The sequence below is a fragment of the Solanum pennellii genome, chromosome 9, assembly GCF_001406875.1.
Source record: "Solanum pennellii chromosome 9, SPENNV200".
Classification (NCBI taxonomy): domain Eukaryota; kingdom Viridiplantae; phylum Streptophyta; class Magnoliopsida; order Solanales; family Solanaceae; genus Solanum; species Solanum pennellii.
Window position 1 is genome coordinate 68,621,744 of NC_028645.1, and position 21,763 is coordinate 68,643,506.

The following is a 21,763-nucleotide window of genomic DNA, read 5'->3' on the forward strand; positions in this document are numbered from 1 at the left end:
TTACTTGATCAGAATTTGACTTTTGAGGAAGAGCCGATCACCATTTTGGATAGGCAAATTCGGAAGCTGAGGTCCAAGGAGATTGCTTCAGTAAAGGTTCAGTGGAAGCATCGTCCAGTGGAGGAGGCTACATGGGAGACAGAGGCAGACATGAGGAATAAATATCCTCATCTTTTTGAGCGTTCAGGTTAGCTCTTTTCTTTTTACGTTCGAGGACGAACATTTGTTTAAGTGGTAGGTGATGTAACGACCCGCTAGGTCGTTTTGAGAACTAGGACTAGTTTGACTCCTTTTGAAAATTTAAAGGGGTATTTTTAAACAATTAGATAACTATGAGTACCCAATTGATGAAACTTTTATTAAATAAATAATTAGATAATAGATTAGTGGGGTTTCACGGTTAACATACTCTTGTTCAGAAAGTAAAAGGGGTGGAGGCAGAAACTTACCGTAAGCGACGAACGAGAGGGAGAAAAATCATAGCCATTTTTCAGGTAAAGATATGAGATATTCGTTCTTTTCAATTCTATATATAGTAATATATTGTCGGAGTGTTTGGGATTGTGTTATTATTTTATGCNGGTTATTGAAAGAGATATAATTTTAGTAAAATTATTAGATTGAATTGAATGGGTGTTTAGTTAGTAGAGATTTCATAATGATTTCTAACGATTGCCATATATAGAAATATTTAAAGTTGGAATTTATATGTAGATGTAGTCGTGGGATCTGGAAAAAAAATATATATATAAAGAATGTTGGTCTGTAATTTTCTGCCTTAATTATTATGATTATTACTATTATGGTGGGTTGTGGAATAGAAAGTAGAGAATGAAATTGTTGTTGAACTTGAAAAATAAAATAAAATAATTGAATACAAAAAGATTGGTGGCGAATGAGGAATAGGGATTTTAATATGTTAATGGTGGGCTGATGATGACAGAAGGAGTAGAGGTTTACATGTGAATATTTAATGCTTGGTGCAAATCATAGGTTCCAGCGAACAAATTTACAAATTTGCATTCGATCTTTGTTATTCGTCATTCGTTCCTTTCTGTATACTTCTCGTACTATAAATAATGTTCTTTTCTTATGTATTGAGTTAGGTAGTTAAGAATTTGGTGTATATTATATGATTTAACATTGATTCAAGGGTATTTGGAGAGGTTAGAGTTAAGTTCTTGGCTTGAAATTTAGCAAGTATGAAAAATTTGGCATACCAACATATATCAAGATTTGGAGTTTGGTTGAAAATATGAGTGAGTTTTAGCGTCTATGATAGACATATAATAATTTGAATGTCTACAAAAATTGCTTACTTACGAATATTGCAAAATTGGTAGATTGGGAACGTTCCGAAACCTTGCGAAAAGGAAAGGAAAAATCTTAAAAGATTCGTGGCACAAGTTCGGCATCTAAGGTATGTTAAGACTTTTAGACTTGTTGAAGGACGTTTTCCTAATTAAAGATTAAAAATGAAAGTAGACCAAGGGGTAAGGGCGAAAGATGGAGGTCTCGTATCAATGGTGTGACGGGCATTGGTACGAGTACCAGTGTTATAAAAAGGAAAATTTCTATTATAGAATGAGGATTTTTAAAATTTGAGAATGCCAAAGCATATGGGCATTAGCTGATATATTATTGCCTTGAATTCCTCGTGTGATTGTGTTTTATTTATTTCACCTGTATAGTTGAGATAATTGAGGTGGNTTGATAATTAAGGTGGTTATGCATTATGTTCATATTGATTGATTGAGATGCATCATCATCCCCTCTATTGAAATAATATTGTGCACATGCATAGACATGAGACTGAGTATAAGTTGGGCACGTGGAGATCGTCCGTGCTGGGGATGGTGAGATGTTAAGATTGTAATTTGGGCACGTGGAGACCGTCCGTGCGAAAATTGTTTGATATTATGATAGTGCGTTGAGATCGTCCGCACAGACACGTGGAGATCGTCCGTGTCGGTATATGGACCTCGCGAGTCCCCCATGGGTCATGAACTCTCGATGTATTTCCGAGGAGTATCATGTATATACGGTTGAGTGAGTACTGGGTATTCTGAGACATATCATTACATGGCATCATATTGCATTGCATTTCATCCCATCATTCATTCTTGATGACTATATGTTTCGTTGGTGTTTGGAAAATATTAAATGTTGATTTCCTTTATTGATGAAACTTAAATAGTAAGTGTAATATATATATATATATATATACTTGTACAATCTAATAAATTATTTTCTTATATAACTCCCGTCACTACTTCTTCGTGGTCGGTCAATGAGACATACTGAGTACACGTGGTTTCGTACTCATACTACACTTGTTGCACTCTTTGTGGTGCAGATTCGATTCCAAGTAGGAGCACATCTCGAGGAGCAGTTTGAGTCCGAGTTTGGAGTGTCTTGGAGTTGTGGTGAGCTGCTTGGCTGTTCCGTGGCCCACACCTCCCCCTATCTTTTACTTATTCTGTTATTCAGTATTCAGACAGGATATCCCTTATGTTGGATTTGCCTTTTTAGTTTCAGACTTGCATCGTATTTAGAAGCTCTTGTACTCATGACACCATTTCTTGGGTAGTATTTTTTTTCAGTTTTTCCGCATTCGTACTTATAAGAACTCAGTGTTGGAGATTTGGAAATTGTTGTCTTTTCACTTCTTGTTAGTTAAGTTTGTTAAAATATGTTGGTTGGCTTACCTATTGGTTGGGAATATAGGTGCCATCATGACTCGTGATTTTGGGTCGTGACAGTAAGAACGGTGATTATGTCTGATAATTTTTCGGGAATCAGGGCATGAAGATGCCTGAGAAGGAGTTTAACGCCAGAAGGAAGTGAATCGAGAGGATCCACCTCGGTTGTCATGGCTGCCGCCGCCCAAGAGAAGAGAGGGAACGATCGGTGCCCTAAAGAGAGAAAAAAAAACCTAGAGAAAAGAAGATCTAGGTTTTCTGGCTCCTGATACCATGAAGGAATATTGATTGTATTGAAGTGTTAACCTAATAAGGGAATACATGGGAGATATATATAGGAGATATAGGAAGGAGTACTAATCCTAATAGGACTAGGATGAAGGAGTACTAATCCTAATAGGACTAGGATTAGTACACAGTAAATACTAATATTATTTAATACTATTTATTTAATACTATCTGCTATTAGCAACCCCTACAAGCAATATAATTATCATTTTCCTTCACATATAGGTCAAAAATATTATTATAAAAATGTAAAGAGTGCTAGAAGACTTTCTTTAAGAAATTATTCTGTTGAGGCAACTTATTTTATACCAATAAAAGAAATCAATTGGCAGAATTCATGCAAATATAACATGAATCCATAGAAAGTTTTACTTATCTTTTCACTCTTAAGTAGAGAGAACTTTTAACTATAAACTATTTGTCTGTCGTTCAACTCTTTACAAAGAAAACAATTTCTGAGAAAATCTAGGCAATTCAGTCTCTCACAGGACCAATTAGTTTATGTTTGACATAGCAAGAACAATTTTTTAAAAAAAAAAAAAAAAAGCTACAAAAAACAAAAACCAAACACGTAAGAAAAACAAAAGGTAACATAAACGAAAGTTGGGTGGAGGGATGAACAACAAATCTCATTGAGAACTTTGTAGCAACTATTAGGAGGGGAAGAAATGGAACACATCAGAAAATGAAGAGCAGACATATGGATATTGCAGGTTGTTAACTCGGCAAAGAAGCTGAAGTAGCAAAGAAAAATGAGAACAGAGAACAACATGAATATGACATATGAAGATGGAACAAATGAGAAAATAAAAAATGAAAATAAGAAATATTACAGAAGCTTAACACAGTGAAGAAGTACAAGTGATCTTTTAGGATGATTATCAATTCATTTGAAAGTGTCAAATTATTAAAAAAAAATACATCCATTTAAAAAAAAAAAAAAAAGACATTCATAAAAAGAGTGAAATCACCCAATAACTTTTTTCTAGAAGTTCAAAGCTTCATAAAAGAGGAATATGAACTTACATATTCTTGATCCAACTAAGAAGTTTCAACTCCTGCTCACTACACCCATAAAAGAAATAATGTCAAATTAAATCAAATCACATGAATCGTTAAAAGCAACAACTTATATAAATTTGAAAAAAAGTAACTATTGAGAGCGTAACAAAAATTTAAAATCAGATCCAACAGATCTAATTCTAACCCGATGTAGAAAATTAGAATTTTTTGCCAAGAAACAACAACTAACACTAATGCAGTACTAAAACAAATCAAAAAACGATTTTCATTTCATAATTCTAAGAAACAACACTAAGATGAAGCAAGCATCAAATGTAAGTTGATGTAAATATCGACTAAGGCCCGTTTGGATGGGCTTAATAAAAGCAGCTTTAAAAAAGTACTTTTGAAAGTGCTGAAACTTATTTTTAAAATAAGCAGTTATGCGTTTGGATAAAGTGCTGAAGTTGTTATGCCAAACGTGAAAAGGGAAAAATGGAAGAAAGAGATGTTAGGTTATGTGGGTAATTTGGAGATTGTATAAAAATATTAAGGGCAAAAAGATAAAAATGTGGTCAACTTAAAATAGCTTATAAGCTAAAAAAAAAACACCCCTACCCCAGCTTTTAACTTTTGGCTTAAAATAAGTTTTTTTTAACTTAAAATAAGTTATTTTAAGTATTGCCAAACAGCTAAATAAGTCAAAAACCAGCTTTTAAGTCAGTTTGACCAGCTTTTAAGCTGAACCAAACAGGCTCTAAGCTCAACTGATCTCATGTGGTTAAAGCAAAAGTTGCTTCAAAGGAATAGGAAATGACATATTAACTTACATGTAAATGTGGAACATTGAGACAACATATGATCAATCCCCGCTATCAATGACAAAATTTTGCTATCTACTGAGCATTGTGGAACACTGAGGTAACATATAATTGATCTCTGCTATTGATGACACACAATTTCCCTATCTGTTGAGTGCTAAGTACAAAAGTAATCTATGAGTAGCATGAATGTCATATATTACATGAGATGGTTATATAGTTACTAACGTAAGGTAAGGTATCAAAAATGGTACACGTCAATACAATAAGGTCATTTGCTTTCAATTTCTATTACCACAACTATAATTCTTTAGCAAAGAATTTAAAATTAGCTTAAACAATCAAGCAAAACTTAATCCAGCTAAATTTTTAGCTGGCCACTCTTACACCATAGTTACTTATATATACTTACATATATATCACATCAATAATGTAATAAAATGTTCAAAAGAAACTCCTTTCGATAATTCATTACGTATTTTCTATCTCTCCCAACAAACATAAAATTTCAAGAATTTCAATAACATACAATTTCGAATGGTCTATTCTCTTTTGTTCTCACTTCAAGATCAAAAGTAAGTCACTACAAAAAAACCTCAAATTGCCAACAGATTTTACTAATAACTTAAGTTGGTTAGTATTTTAGTAACAAATTATCAACATATTTCTAACTGACTTATATTTTAAAACTTAACAACAAAATTTTAACAGATTACCAACCAAAATCTTACTAACTAAGTATTTTAGTTAGTAAATACGGCGGAAAAAAATGGCGCCAAATTTAGCAACATTCTATCAATGGATTACAAACTAAATATTATTAATGTACACCTTTTGTTGGTAATATTACCAACGAAGTATATATATCGGTTGGTAAATATGACCAAAAAATTGTTAATATAATTTAATAACATATTATCAATAAATTACTAACCAAACATTTACGAATGACCGGATTGTGTTGTTAAATTTATCAACCAAATATAAATATGTTGGAAAATTAGTAAGAAATGTAATTTGTTGGTAAACTTTCCTACCAATATCTAATTAGTTGGAAATTTTGACGAAGAATAAAGATTGTAGTAAGTAAATTACTAACATTATTAAAATAGTTGGTAATATACAAACCGATCATTAATTCATTGGGAAATTTACCAATATATTAATTATTATTTGGTAATATTACATATGAATGTTTAGTTGAATAGTAACTATTACCAAATATGATAAAATTTACTGGTAAATTATTAATTACTAACTTATATTTGAATAGTTGATAAATTTATCAATTGAAGTTAAATTTTTGGTAAATCATCGTCTAGTGTTGAGGCTTTCATATTCAGTTTGTGTAGTTAGGTGCTTTAACTTTTAAATTTTAGTCAAAACTTGCCTTTGGTCAATACTTATTGTAAACGTGCTCAGATTAAAACTATGTCGGGGTCATTAGTTCCGAAAGGTCATTTTTTATCTAACAAGAAGGTTGGTTCAAATTTTGAGGCTTTCATTTTTTGTTTGTACCGTTAGGTGTTTTAAATCTTATGTTTTGGCCAAAATCTGAGTTTGGTCAATATTTTTGTGAATGTGCTCAAATGAGAATTTCGTCAGCATAATTAACTCAAAAGGTCATTTTTTATCTAATAGGATGATTGGTTTGGATATTGAAGTTTTCATTTTTAGTGTGTGCCATTATGTGCTTTTACTTATAAATTTTGGCTAAAATTTAATTTTGATCAATATATTTGATAAGCGTGTTCAGATTAAAATTTTGTTAGTGCAGTTAGATTCGAAAGGTCATTTTGATGTAATAAGACAGGGGGTTAGGGTTTTGAGGCTTTCTTTTTTAGTTTGTGTCGTTAGACATTTTAACTTTTAAGTTTTGACCAAAATTTCACTTTTGTCAATATTGTCACTGTGTTTAGCTATACAAGTTCACTTTTGATCTCATAGGATGGTTGGTTCGAGTTTGAGACTTTTATTTTCAGTTTGTATCGTTAAGAGTTTTAACTTTTAACTTTTGGCTAAACTTTGAATTTGGTCAATTTTTTTTAGAAACATGCTCAAATTTGAATTTCGTCAGAGCAGTTAGCTCTGGAAGGTCAGTTTTCGTCTTATAGGAAGGTTGGTTTGGATTTTGAGGTTTTCATATTCATTTTATACCTTAGGCGTTTTAACTTTTAACTTTTGGCCAAAATTTAAGTTTGCTTAACATTTTTTGTGAACGTGCTCTGATGAGAATTTTGTCAGCGCGATAAGCTTTTGGAAGGTCATTTGTATATCTCATAGGATGGTTGATTCAAGTTTTGAGGCTTCCATTTTCAGTTTGTGTTGTTAGGCGTTTTAACTTTTAAGATTTGGCCAACAATTAGATTTTATCAATATCATAATGATATGTATCATATTGAGATTAACTTAACTTGTTATCACATGTTTTGCATTGTTTCATTCAAATATGATTTTTAAAATTGATATTAATATTTTTAGATTTATATTTGTGCTCTTCGATTTTTAAATGCAATAAATTAATAAGTATTTTACTATTGAATAATCATTTAGTTAATAATATTTTGAACATATTGTCAATCAATTACTAAGATAACATTAAAATTGAATGATATATTACCAACAAACTAACAATAAATTAGAAAATTTTATTAGAAAAATAAATAATCATACTAACGCATTTAAAATTTAGGGATAATGCACAAGTACCCCCTCAACCTATATCCGAAATCTCAGAGACGCACTTATACTATATAAAGATCCTATTACACCCCTAAACTTATTTTATTAATAATTTTCTACCCCTTTTCGGCCTACGTGGCACTATCTTGTGGGCCCAATGTTGATTGACTTTTTTTTTCAAACTAGTGTCACGTAGGCCCAAAAGGGGTAGAAAATTACGTATAAAATAAGTTCAGGGGAGTAATAGGACCTTAGTATAGTATAAGTGTGTTTCTGGGATTTCGGGCATAGGCTGAGGGGGACCTGTGTTTTTTCCCTAAAAACTATTACCAACAAGGGTTGTGGTGGAGTGATAAGTACTCTTCATTCTTAATCAAGAGGTCTCGTGTTTGATTTCCACTGGGTATGAAGTTGCGTTTGTTAGGGTCCGATATAGTCGGGCTCCAATGTGGGTGTCGGACACCGGATATGAAACTAAAAAAAAGGACTTAAAATTTATTGGCAAATTACCAACATAAATTTTATGTTACTAAAATTGTCAACCAACCGAATCGAATAATGAAGAAAAAAATGTACTAACTTCTTTTCAATTCGTTAGTAAAGGTACTAACAATACACTAACTAAAAATTATTTGGTGAATTTACCAACTGAAATTTCAGGGTCATGTTTCAAAATTTTGTAACAACATTTTTATGTGTTTACCAACTGATTTTTGGTTTGTAAGTTTACCAACAAATTAAAATCAGTTGGTAATATTTAGTGACAAGCTTTTTAGCAACGAATTAATATAAGTTAACATTTAGTTAGTAACTCAATCTGCCAATCGATTTGATCAATTTACCAATAAATTTTTTAGTTGGCAATTGGAATTCCTTTTATAGTCAGTGGAAGAGCAACCAAGAAATTGATAGGAGTACAGGAGGCAAATGTATTACTGACCTTTGAAAACTTTTTTTCATGGAGTCTTTCTCTATTCATCGTTGTAGTTTTTTTAATGCCACTGGATAAGTTATATGCATGTCCAAAGAGGGGATAAGGCATACAAAATTTTATAGTAACCTTCAATAAATTCAAAAAAGATATTATGTTGAGCCCAACATCATATCTTGACTTTTTTTTCTTAATTTGATTCATTTCGAGCTGGCCATGGAGAATGAAGGAGAATGTGGAAACTTCAAAACAATACCCATTACGGTGCTCATGCTTGAAAAATATTGAAAGAGGAAAACCAAATATATATAAGCAAAAAACCTAACTTTTAGTCATAAATAGAAAAAACCTCGAACAATAATTTAAAAAATTGGAAAAAAAGCAAAAAGAGTGACATAAAACTGAAAATATTTCTGTAAAGAAAATCAAACGTGATGAAGATAGAATTAGAGAAATTTTAAAAAATCATACCGTGAAGAGCAGAGAAAATGGAGAGTTGTAAATAGAAGAAACAATGTGTCAAAGGGTATTTATATGTAACCTAAAAAAAGAAAAAACAAAGGATTGTACTTTGAGAGCAATATTATCTGGAGTTTTGTTAATTTTTCATAGTACACCAGTCCTGTGACAATTGATAGTGAGATTATTGTTGAAATTTGGTTGAATCTTTTTACTTGATTGTTCTTGAAATTTGGTAGAATTTTTTTACTTTTTTCTCTTTAGTCTAAAAATTATTTTATAGTACTCCATCCGTTTCAATAAAAATACCTTATTTTCTTTTTAGTCTGTTTAAAAAAGAATGACCATTTTTTTTGGTGATAACATTTAAATTTCAGCTTTTCATTTGACATTTTTAAGGCTACAAGATCAAAGAGCAATTTTTTATATTTGACCTAAATTGAATTTAGAACCACAAGATTCAAAAGTTTTCTTTATATTCTTAAACTCCGTGTCAACTTAAACCAGGTAATTCTTTGTGAAATAGAGGGAGTAATTAATTTTCTTTCAAATCTAGGGTTTACATTAATTGCAAAATATTTAATTTTATTTTAGTTTAATATCTGGAAGGATTCTCCTTTAGTTTAGTATATAGAATGATCCTTCTTTAAGAAGGATTCTTCACTAAAAAGGATACTCCTTTAAGAAGGATTCTCCTTAATTATTTATAAAGACGGATATACTCTTCTATTTGAATTAATGCAAGAATCAATATAAAAATTTATCTTTCGTTCTCTTTTTAATTTTTTTTTCTAGTTTCTTTCATTCCATAATAATGGTATCAGATTCTTACATTGATCTTAATAGATATGTGAATTCATTGAAGAAGAACTTTCAACCACTTTTAATTCATATCTATTTTCAATCCAATCTTAACCTATGCATTTATTTTTAACGCAGGGCCAGTTTTGACCCGTGTATTTATTGTTGGTAATTTGGCATTTTAATATTAATAAAATGCATCATCATTGTCTGTGTCCATTAGTGAACAGTTACTTGCATATTGTCATTATTGAAATTATTGCATTACAACCTCCATTATATGGTACATTTCATTTTTGGTCAGTTTTGATTTTATTGATATTCCTTTTGATTAAAGACATTGTTGTGAACGTTGAAGTCTTAGCCGTTGGTGGCCTTTGCCATTACTTCTCCATTATTCTTCCTCCATTATACCTTGTAACATGTGTAACTCCTAAGACTATTATCTTCACTATTTACTACACCATTTATTTTTCTATTTATTACTAGGTAGACTTCTTCTAGTATAAATAGTGGTGATCTTCATTTGGTTTGAGATACAATACACAAGAAAAAATATAGAGTGGAAGAGTTGGTCCAAAAGAGAGTTCTTATTAGTTGAAGGAAAGTGTTCTTTTTTGTGGAGCTTTGGACTCAACTCTTGTACAGAGTTATTGAGTTATACTTTGTGAAGGTTGTTGTATCCTGGAGGGGACAAGTCAAAGAAGACTATTGCTGGACCGGTAAAAATATTTGTTGCAGTGGGCTTCTTAAATAGAGCGAGATATTCGCTCCTTAGCCTTAAGAGATTTTATTTCTTCATTTCATTTCAAGTTGTAATCTTGTAATTTTTGTTATCTTGTAAGTTTTTCCAAACAATTTAAGGAGATTCAACATGGCTACAATTGAAAAAACCAGCGGATGTAAAGATGGGAGACCTGAACAAGTCATTTCGGTTCAGTGGTAACCATTTAAGAGATGGAAGGTTAAAGTACTTTTCTACTTAAGTATTTTCAATGTTTCTTACGTGTTAACTGAGAAGAATCTGAATAAAGTAGACATCACCTCTATGAGTGATGATGAAACTATCTCTAATCTAGATAAAGTGAAAAAGTACGAGAGAGATTCCTATAAGTGTCGGTATTATATTCTTAATTTTCTGTCCGATAATTTTTATGATTATTATGATAGAACTTGTTCTAGTGCAAAGAAAACTTGAAAAGTATTGCAGAGTATGACACCGAAGAGGCTGGAGCGAAAAAATATGCGGCTAGTAAACTTTTTCATTTATAAATGGTGGACAACAAATCATTAGTAGATCAAGCTCAAGATTTTATAATGATTGTTGGAGATCTTAGGTCCGAGGAGGTAAAAATTGGAGATAACCTTATTGTTTATGACATAATATTGTCATGACCCAATAAAATGGACGTGATGACACTTGTTTATCCCACCAAGACAAGTCAACATAAAACTCAACATTACAACAAAAATGCAGAAATTTTACAATCAACTTAAAAATACACCTAAAATCTAATTTTCACGTGTACAAGTCTCTAAAGTATTACAATTGATTCAAAAGAAACACTAGTCTCAAATGAACTTGTTTCTAGAATAGAACAAGATTATAACTAAGAAGAGAGAAAGTCCGCTGAGACAACAAACAGCTACCTTACAAATCTCCAAGAAGTCTCAGAAAAGAAGAGAATGACAAGTAACAAAAAAATTCAGGCTCGTAATGTACAAAAAAGATAATTATAGAATGAAGGAGTGAGTACCAAACAACACGGAACTCAGTAAGTAAATCCCTAAACATAAGCTAAGGGGATGAAATACGGGTACTCCTACCACTCCAATCGAACCTCCACAACTACAACCTGCATAAAAATCAGCCCAACCTATCAACTCACTGTTTACATCGCACATAGTTCAACAACAACACTTAAACAAATTACATATCCTCAACAATAACACTTTGACAATTACATGTCCTCAACAACAACAGTTAGACAAATTACATGTCCTCAACAATCACACTTTAACAAATTATATATCCTCAACAACAATACTTTAACAAATTACATATCCTCAACAAAAAGCTCGGTACTCATCAATCACCAATTCCACAGAAAGGCATTCTATTGATTAGCAAAACACAATATCAAGTTCACGAATGATAAGTATGTGCAATGCAATGGAATGCAATAGCAAGTATAATGATGCATATCTGACCTAGTGATACACGCTCGTTGTCTCTCAGTCAAGAACCCATGGGGAACATATCTATCCATGCATCTGTTGCAGCGCATGACACGACCCTTGATAATAGTAACCATCGCAGCGCGCGATACGTCCCTCGAAATGGTACATCCTCTTTAAGTTCTCATTCTTTCTCAACGCACATAACACTTGTCATAACCATGTCTTAGAATAATGCAAATGACATGTTCAAATAATGACGAGATGACCATTTTCATAACATTGCACAATTCACAGCAATACAATCATGATATCACATCAACAATGATTCAACAAGCCTTCAAACCTTTCTCAAACATCACATATAAACTATTAATCACATTGTCTTTTCTCATTATTAGAATTAATCAAGGTGGACAAATCAACCCATCACCAAATCTCATTACTCTCAAACATATACCACAAGGAAATACATTCATCCTATACACTTAACAAAGTGTTTATAAATCCACTTGCCTTAGCCAATCGAATAGTTTAAAGTTCTTAAACCAACTTCACCAACTGATCAAAAATAATCAGGACAACTATCGAGAGGGGTTAAAATAGTAATTTTACAAAAAATTACAAAAATGACGTTCCGGGTCATTACAAATATATAAACTTTCACCTTCTTGGAAGGAATTTCAAAAAATTATGTGTCACCAACAAGTGCAAGGGGTTAAGATGCACTTTTACAAACAGATAAGAACAACATTACAACGAAGGTAAATTTAATTACTTCGAATAATGCTACTCCTGAAATTCAAAAAAATACTTCTTTAAAGCCTAAAATAAAAAATTCAAGAAAAATAATGGAAGACAACCCAACAAAAATAATGGTAAAAATAACCAAGCACAAAATCAAGAAGTTCAAGAAAAGGAATCATGCTTTGTTTGTGGCAAGAGTGGGCATATTGATCGATTTCAGATTCAGGAAAACGTGGTTCTAACCTCAGGCAAACGTTACCGAAGAACCTTTTGTGGCGGTGATTATCAACATAAACATGGTTGAGAATGTTGATGGATGGTGGACTGATTCTGGTGCAAATCGTCATGTTTGTAATGACAAAGACTAGTTTAAAAATATACTCATTTTGAGGAGCCCAAAATCATCATTCTTGGTGATGCTCACACTACTCAAGTGCTTGAAAAGGGAGATGTTGAATTGTATTTTACTTCTGGAAGGGTATTAACTTTAAAAGATGTATTTTATACTCCTTCCATGAGAAAAAATTTGATGTCTACTTTTCTTCTTAAGAAAGCATGCTTTAAAAAGATTACTGAATCTGATCAATATGTATTAGTGAAGAAGGGTATTTTTATGGGAAGGTGTATGCATGTGATGTGATGTTTAAATTGAATGTTGAGATGACTAAAATTTCTATTTTTGTTTATATGCTTTCTTCTACCAACTTTTGGCATGCTCGTTTTTGTCATATTAATCATCATAATGTTGGGATCATGAGTAGTTTAGGATTAATCCCAATGTTTAAATATTTTTTTGAAAAGTGTAACGCTTGTTGTAAAGCTAAAATCACTAAAAGGCCTCATTTTCAAGTTGAAAGAAAAATTGATTGTTAGAATTAATTCATACTGATATTTGTGAACTTGGTGAAATTCTAACTCGTGAAGGTAATAGATATTTTATCACTTTCATTGATGATTTTTCTATGTTTACATGATGAATAATAAAAGCGATGCTTTTGAAAATTTCAAAACTTATTTCCATGAGGTTGAAAATCATATGGAAGAAAAATAAAAAAGATTAGAAGTGACAGAGGCCGTGAATATGAATCAAATGAATTTAATTCTTTTGTCAGATCATTGTGAATAATTCATGAAAGTACTCCTCCTTACTCTCCTCCATCTAATGGAGTAGCGGAAAGGAAAAATAAAAATTTTGGTTGAATTGACTAATATCATGCTTATTGAGTTACATACACCTTTAAATTTTTGGGGTGAAGCTATTTAATTGCTTGTTATGTGTTGAATTGTATGCCTCATAAAAGTCTGAATTGACACCTTTTGAATTGTGAAAAGGTTACAAGCCAAGTTTGGAATATCTAAGAGTTTCGGGTTGTCTAGCCTTTGTGAGGCTAATGGATCCCAAGATTACAAGTAAGAAAGTAACTACTTGTGCTTTTCTTGGTTCTGCTTCAAATAGTACAACCTATAGATTTTTTAATCTTGAAGATAACATTGTAATAGAATCCAGTGATGCTATTTTTCATGAAAATAAATTTCCTTTTGATTCTAAAAATAGTGGGAGTCAAAGGATTGAACTAAAAATATTTTGTCACTACCTATTTCTTCTACTTCTACTTTGAAAAATAAAGAAGCTATTGTTTTGAGTTAAGAAGAAGTAAATGAGTTAGAGTATGTGTTCAATGTTGGAGATGACCCTCTTACTTTGAAAGAAGCATTATCTTCACATGATTCTATATCTTGGAAAGAAGATGTAAATGATGAAATGGAATCTCTAATTTCTAATAAAACTTGAAAGTTAGTTGATTTACCACCGAATTGTAAAATTATTGGTGTAAATGGGTCTTACGAAAATAGTTAAAATCAGATAGATCTATTGATAAATATAAGGCTAGGCTAGTTGCAAAAGGTTTTAAACAACTAGAAGACCTAGAATTTTTTGATACTTTTTCTCTGGTAACGAAAATTACATCCATAAGACTTTTAATTACTATGACTAGAATTTTTGATTTGCAAATTCATCAAATGGATGTAGAAACTGCTTTTTAAAATGTAGACCTAAACGAGAAAATTTATATGAATCAACCCAAGTTTTTTGTTGAAGCAGACCAAGAAAGCAAAGTGTGTAAACTTACTAAATCCCTATATGGCTTGAAATAGACACTAAAGCAATGACATGAAAAGTTTAATTTCTGCCCGATTGAAAATAGTTTTAACGAGTATGATAAGTGCATATACATAAGTCATGGAATAATTCACATGCGATTATTTGCCTATATGTTGATGATTTGTTGATTTTTGGCTCTAATATGAATGTTAATGATGAAGTTAAAAATATTCTTAGAAGTCATTTTGATATGCAAGATCTTGGAGAGGCAAATTTTATTTTTGGAATAAAAATAACAAGAACATGTGAGAGAATTTTCCTTTTCCAGTCAATTTATGTTGAGAAAATTTTGAAAAAAATATAACTTTTATGATTTCAAGAATGTTGCTATAAATCAAAAGGAATATGTTAGTATAGTTGGAAGTTTGAGATATGTGACTGATTCCACTACGTCTGATATTGCATATGCAGTAGGAGTACTTGGCAAGTTTACATGCAAGCCAGATAATGAACATTGGCGTGCTGTAACAATAGTTATGAGATATTTATTTGGAACGAAAAATTGGCGTGATGCTGATTGGAACACTTTATCAGGTGAATCATGTTCTACCACTGGTTATGTCTTTACTTTAGGTGGTGGTGATGTTTGTTGAAAATAAAAAAAGCAAACTACAATTGCTAACTCTACCATGGAGGCTGAACTAATTGCTTTAGCTTCAGCTAGTGAAGAAGCGAATTGGTTAAAAGATCTATTGTTTCAAATTCCTTATTTTAAAAACCAATTCCTCCTATTTAATTCATTGTTATAGCACCACTGCAATTGGTAGAGTTCAAAACTATCATTACAATGATAAATCCAGACCTATAAGAAGGAAACACAGTAATGTAAGATCTTATTTGACAAATGGTACCACTAATGTTGATTATGTCAAATCTTGTGATAATATTGCAAATCTTCTTACTAAGGCCTTAATAAGAGAAAAGGTCTGGAGCACATCGAGGGGATGAGATTCAAGCCTACAAATCCTTGAGTCATATATGAGGAAACCCAACTTGGGGGCTAGAGATCCTATAACCGGGTTCAAAGGGAAAAATTAACTAATCATATGATGATTTGTTGTGAAAAATGCACTATCTTTTTATTCCCTCCTTATGATGTGAGTGCATTGTTTCCTGTAGTTTGTGAAGATTGAGTTGATAAAACTCTTAATGAATATATGTAGCCCGTATGGGTGGAGTGTGAAGCTTATAGGAGCACTCTCGATAGATTTCACATATGTGATGTGTGGAAGTAGTTCTTCCTATGAGAATCAAGCTTATTCTCAAATGCATTCATGAAATCGGGATAGCACATGACCATAACGTTTTGGCTTCAAAAGGTTATGTTAACAGCTTGATTATTAAATGTGGAGAGTGTTTTATTTCCCTTAAGCAGTCATAGTTCCAGTCTGAGACCACTACGATTCTAGAATAAAAGTTACTGTTTCACTATATGGAGGTTCAATGTAGAACACACCTTCATTATGCATAGTAGTCTTCCTTCAGCTGATGAACTCTCTTGATTAATATTAAAATGAGTTGGGGATTGTTGATAATTTAGCATTTTAATATTAATAAAATGCATCATCACTGTCTGTGTCCATTAGTGGAAAGTTACTTGCATATTATCATAATTGAAAAGTGTGGCATTACATCCTCCATTGTATGATGCATTTCATTCTTGGTCAGTTTTGACTTTATTGATACTCCTTTTGGTTAAAGACATTGTTGTTAATGTTGGATTCTTAGCCGTAGGTGGCCTTTGCCATTACTTTTCCATTATTTTTTCTCCATTATACCTTGTAACCGGTGTAACTCCTAAAACTATTATCTTCACTATTATTATACCATCTATCTTCCTATTCATTGCTAGGAAGACTTCTTCTAGTGTAAATAGTGGTGGTCTTCATTTGGTTTGAGATACAATACACAAGAAAAAATATAGAGTGAAAGAGTTTGTCAAAAAGAGAGTTCTTATTAGTTGAAGGAATGTGTTCTTTTTTGTGGAGTTTTGGACTCAACTCTTGTCTAGAGCCTTTGAGTTATGCTTTGTGAAGTCTTTTGTATCCTGGAGGGGACAAGTCAAAGAGGACTACTGCTGGACGGGTGAAAACATTTGTTGCAGTGGGCTTGAATCTCGTTAAAGAGAGCGAGATATCCGCACCTCAGCCTAAAAATATTTAAATTCTTCATTTCATTTTCAGTTGTAATCTTGTAATTTTTGTTATCTTGTAAGTTTTCACAAACATTTATTTTTAACGCAGTGCTACTTTTAACCAATTTTTAATCTATACTATTTAAAACCTTATTTTCAAATCATGACAAACAATACACTTTCTTTCAATGCCCCACAAACCTTCAATGGTGAAAATTATCAAATTTGAGCCGTTAAGATTAAGTCTTATTTTAAGGCTTATGATTTGTTGGAAGCTGTAAACTCTCTTAAAAATCTTCTGATGCTGAAATCAAACTTCACTTAGAAGAGATAATCAAAAAATACAAAGCTAAAATTGTAATTCAAATTCAGTTGCAGATACAATCATTTCTAAAATTACTGCATGTGAGACAAAAGAAGTTCGGGAAAAACTTGAGAATGAGTACCGGGGAACTAAATGAGGCAGACAAAATCAAATCATGAATTTGAAAAGAGATTTTAAATCTCTTAGGATGCAAGAGGGTGAGGCTATCACTAATTATTATGACAGAATTTCTTTGATTGTCAACAAAATTAGGTTGCTAGGTGAGTATTTTAAAGATAATAGAATAGTTGAAAAGATTCTTATAACTATTGCAAAGAGATTTTGGCCTAAAATCTCTGCTATCTCTGTACCATCTCTTTTGTTGAATTGATAAGTGTTCTTCAAGCACAAGAACAAAGAAGAGCTTTAAGACAAGATAAAATTGTCGAAGATATCTTCTGTACAAACTATCAAAAAGAAAAATTGATTATCCTCCTTGCAAATATTGCAAAAATAAAACACACTTGAAAATTTTTTGTTGGTGGAGATCTAATGCATTATGTGGAAGTTGCAAACAAACAAGTCATGTTACAAAACTGTGCAAGTTCAAAAATACTCAAGATAGATCACAAGCATTATTAGTAGAAGAAGAACATGAGGATGAATTCTATTAATTGCCACAACAAAAGCAAGTAGAAGATATTCTTGAAGGATAATTAAGTGTTTAAACTCAAGTTAGATACATCAACTTTAAGGGAGAATGTACGTTGAAATTTTGTAGAATCTTTTTACTTTTTTTCTTTTTAGTCTAAAAATATCTTATATTATTTAATTTTCTTTCAAGTATAGGGTTTACATTAATTGCAAAATATTTAGTTTTATTTTAGTTTAGTAATCTGGAAGAATTCTCCTTTAGTTTAGTATATGAAAGGATTCTTCTTTAAGAAGGATTCTCCTTAATTATTTATAAACTAGGGAATTTGACCGCGCGAATAAAATAATGTTAAAGAAATATTTTTTTAATTAATTATACGTTCTCTCTATGCCCAAACATATATTATCACTATATTTTTTTAATTATATATTAATTATGAAGATCATTTTGAGATGACAATTGAAATGAAACTTAACAAATTTAACATCTATAATCTATTACAGCGGTGTACCTTTTTTCTTGAATATCTAAAATTATGTTGTGAAGTAACTAAAAATACTAATGAAACACATCTACAGATCTTATTATTATTTGTCATATTGATATGATAAAACTCCTTTAAATATTTCATTTTTCAATCGTTCTTGTTCTTTTTTCAAATACACAATTTAGATTTGTATGGCTTTTGCATAAATCACATCAATTGATATTTTAGATTTTTTAGTTGCAATTATATCAAAAGATAAATGTTATGTTGCACTTGTTAAATATAATTTTTTAGAAAGTAATTAAAACGTTACACTATTGATTATTAAGTCTCGATATATTCAACTTCGAATGAGAACATGATTTTGTATTAACTCGCTTACGATATATATATATATATATATATATATATATATATGAAATATAGAGATAAATAGATTCATTTTAACTATATAAAAATATTTGATATATAATAAAGCTCTTGACATATTATATAGTGATAAATAGAATAGAAGGTTAATTGAATCGAATACTTGATAATACGTTTTAATTTCAAATGTACTCCTTGCATTTTCCAAAGCAATGATTACACCTTTTTCTCTATTAAATTAATACATGAACACCCCACGTGAGATATATATTCATAACTAAGTATATTAAAATATAATTTAAAATTTAACATAAAGTTTTTATATACTAAATTATGTGATTTTATTTTTATAATATATTTAAATCGAATCAATTTATTTATTCATTTGTATTCAATATTTATTTAAAAATTTTGAAAATATACATATTTAACAAAAATAAATTAATTTATCAGATGCATAAATAAATATTTGTCCTATTTTTGAATTTCATAAAATATATATATGAAAAATTTATATTCACAATTCTATTTATTTTGATATGATAATTACATTTTAATATTGTAATAACCCATTCGGTTGTTTTGAGTACTAGAGCTTTTTATTTCATAATAGACTCTTTCAAAATTTTAAATTTTTATTCATAACTAAGTATATTAAAATATAATTTAAAATTTAACATAAAGTTTTTATATACTAAATTATGTGATTTTATTTTTATAATATATTAAATCGAATCAATTTATTTATTCATTTGTATTCAATATTTATTTAAAATTTTTGAAAATATACATATTTAACAAAAATAAATTAATTTATCAAATGCATAAATAAATATTTGTCCTATTTTTGAATTTCATAAAATATATATATGAAATATTTATATTCACAATTCTATTTATTTTGATATGATAATTACATTTTAATATTGTAATAACCCATTCGGTTGTTTTGGGTACTAGAGCTTTTTATTTCATAATAGACTCTTTCAAAATTTTAAATTGGTATTTTGGATCATTCATAACTATAATATTAGAATTAATGGGGTAGTTCTAATAATTTATTTAGTTGATGATTAAAGAAAATAACATTAAAATTAATAGTGGGCCACTTTTACTATTTTTATAATTAGTCTTATATAATAACTAAGGAGTAAATATTTTGTAAAAAGAAATAAATAAGGGTTTAGGCAGGAACCAAATCCGCAGACTGCAGCCTCGAAGAAGGACGACAATTTCAGGTAAAGAATTGATCTTCATATATTTTATATGTATGAACATAGATTGTAGGATTAATAATTTAATAATGGCAATGATCATTAGCCGTATAGGACAGGTTTTAAGGGAACAAATACATTATTGTTTTGGCTTATGTACGTTGTTCTCCAATACAAGTTACTGATTGTAACTTGGTGGTCATGCTGTATTGTATGGTTATAAGAATATTATATTGTAATTATTAGTGTAATTTGAAGAGTACCATATGTGAGTGACTTTCTTTAATGGTAGGATTTGTACGTGTGGTTCAGAGGTAATGCCACTGTAACAAATGGCCTAAATTTAAATCATTTACTAACATTATTATATTATATTACAAAGTTAAAGGGTGCATATGTATAGTATTTAATGTTAGATGAATGGTGAGAGAAAATTTAGGCCTAAATATTAATGTTGTAAAGAATTGGAGTATTAAAGTGTAGGTGTATAGTGTGTTCATTGCCACTGGTTTCGTAACCAGTGGCTCAAAATTTTAAATATTAAAATGTTTTGTGTTGTAATAAATTATATGTGATATATTGAGATATGTAATTAAATATAGTGTATTATATTAATTTAATACCATTAAGGTTAAGTATATCGGAGGAATTAATGTGTATCCTTAGGTTTGAACTTTAGAAAATTAATTAGGCGAGTTTTTGGGTCTACGACTAGACATAGGTTAATATGAGTGTTTATAGAATCTTCACTTACAAATTATGTATATATATTTGATAGATTGAAAAAGTTCAGAAGCATTGAGGAAAGGGAAAGTGTTGGGGAAGTAGCTTGCTTGACTTCGGTTCTTCGGTGGAGGTAGGTTATGGTTTATGTTATTTGATAGTAAACTCTCAATAGTGATTGATATGCATTGAATGATATTGTGAAGATTTCGATGTACTTGATTATGTCGTTGTGTGGCTTGGTTGTGTGTTTTGTGATTGATCTGAAATCCCGAGACCGTGGAATGTATAATCTTAAACCATCTTTATCGAAGTAATACCTTGAATAAAGAAGGCTCGACGAAATATTATTAACAAATGAAAAAGTGGTGATATTAAATGATAAATTAATGATATTATTGGATCGGAGTGTCACGTTCTGATACGTTGTTCTTGGATCTGAGTGTCACGTTCTGACACAGTATTCTTGGATCGGAGTGTCACGTTCCGACACAGTATTCTTGGATCGGAGTGTCACATTCCGAAACGATAATAATAAAGAAAAAACATGTTGAATTAATGGAAGATACTCAATCTCAAAGAACTCAACTCTCAAAATGGTTTGGTTTGGAGGCATGAGTCCTCATGTGTGATCTTGATACCGTTGACTTAATACGTGCTTACTTCAATGTTGTTGACGCTTGTTCATGTTGTTTGTTGCTTATCACATGTTAAGTGTTATAGTTGAGTTCATACTATTATTCTTTGTATATTAGTTACTATTTTGGGTTGACCGATACTTACTCAGTAAATGTTGCCTCGTACTGAGTCCTACTTGTATTTTTCTTTGTTTTCCTTATATGGAGTGCAGCAAATGAACTGACAAATTTGAATCGCCCTCAGCTCTATCAAGTCTCGGCATGTCAGGTTCAAGGGTGAGCTATTCATTCGAGCTTGGGTTGGATTATCTCAGTCATTACCTAATGTCCTTAGTTTTCGGACACGAATTACATTATTTCATTTATTTTGGTGTCTTTGATACTCTTAGACTTAGTAATTGGAGATTAGATGTCCTTGTTGTGATGACTTCCAGGTTTTGGGAAAAGATATTTAATAAGTTTTT